This window comes from Neopelma chrysocephalum, unplaced genomic scaffold (genome assembly GCF_003984885.1).
Source record: "Neopelma chrysocephalum unplaced genomic scaffold, ASM398488v2 Primary Assembly neopelma1_64020, whole genome shotgun sequence".
NCBI classification, from domain to species: Eukaryota; Metazoa; Chordata; class Aves; order Passeriformes; family Pipridae; genus Neopelma; species Neopelma chrysocephalum.
Window position 1 is genome coordinate 1 of NW_020906552.1, and position 1,240 is coordinate 1,240.

Consider the following 1,240-nt stretch of genomic DNA (forward strand, 5'->3'; position numbering starts at 1 on the left):
AGTTGTGATGTCACGGGGAGGATGTGATGTCACAGGCGAGCATGGGACGTCACAGGAATGCTATTATATCACAGAAAGGATGTGATGTCATAGGGGAGATGTGATGTCATAGGGGTGATGTGATGTCAGAGGGGAGCTGTGATGTCATATGATGTTTTTGACATCATAGGGGAGGGTGTGATGTCACAAGAAGGATGTGCTGTCACAGGAGAGCTGTGATGTTACATGAGAGGGCGTGACGTCACAGGGATGATATGGTATCACAGGAGAGATGTGATGTCATGTGATGGATGTGATGCCATAACGGAGGTGTGATGCCATAACGGAGGTGTGATGTCATAGGGGAGGTGTGATGTCACAGGAAGCGTTTGATCTCATAGGGAGCATGTGATGTCATAGAGGAGTGACAAATTCCCCCTCAACCTTGCTCCAGCTAAAGCCATGGAATTTGTCTTTGTTTCCCTTGGGTTCAAGGTCAGGCTGTTTTATTTCCATGGATGTCTAGAGATGAGTTAAGGGTAGCTCAGACCTTTTGGTGAGGAAGGAGTTGTTTACTCTTGAGCATTTGAACTCAGCCTTTGTTCCTGGTTTCTTCCCACTCTTTCAGAGCAGTTCATTTCCCAGAGTGAAAGCTCCGATTCCCCAGCACAGTCAGGTTCTCCTGAGCTCAGGATCTTTCACTGGTCTCATTTTTCTCCGGTATTAATTCTGTGCCAAATTCTTGCTTTCTAGGTCAGTGAAATGTTAGAAGATAGAGAATCTCACCTGGATCTTGGACAGAACACTTCTAGACTTCTTTATTCTATTGAATTCTTCCCTAATAGTTCTGGATGACAGGACATCCATGTGGAAAGTCCCTTTTCTGGACTTAAAATAGATGCCTTTCTGATGTCGGTATTTATTGGAGTGTTATTTATTCAACTGTGAGGGTTGAATTGAGTGTTCCTTGCACCTTTAAAAAGTGTAACCCCTTTAATCTATTGTTTTAAAAACCATGCATTAGATGTCAGATGACATAAAGACAGCACGTAGAGATAACCCTGATGTAAGTGATGGTTCCAGTCATCCCATGCACGGATAAAAGATTTCCAAGATTTTGTTCCAAGGCCGCTGCCCCACCCCCACCCTCTGCCTGCTGCCCCCACGCCCTGGCGCCTGATTGGCTGCTGCCCCACCAATGGGCCATCCCAGGTGATGCAAATGTCCCGCCCTGCTGCATATTCATGAGCTCGGGGTGGGG

The 1,240-nt window shown here is 46.3% G+C and overlaps 1 long non-coding RNA gene across 1 annotated transcript; it reads left to right on the forward strand.

Moving 5' to 3' along the window:
- Positions 1–432: 432 nt before the first annotated feature.
- Positions 433–839, forward strand: LOC113979260. Its single transcript, XR_003537767.1, has 2 exons — positions 433–535; positions 733–839. It is a non-coding gene; the product is annotated as an uncharacterized LOC113979260 (long non-coding RNA).
- The last annotated feature ends 401 nt before the right edge of the window (positions 840–1,240 follow it).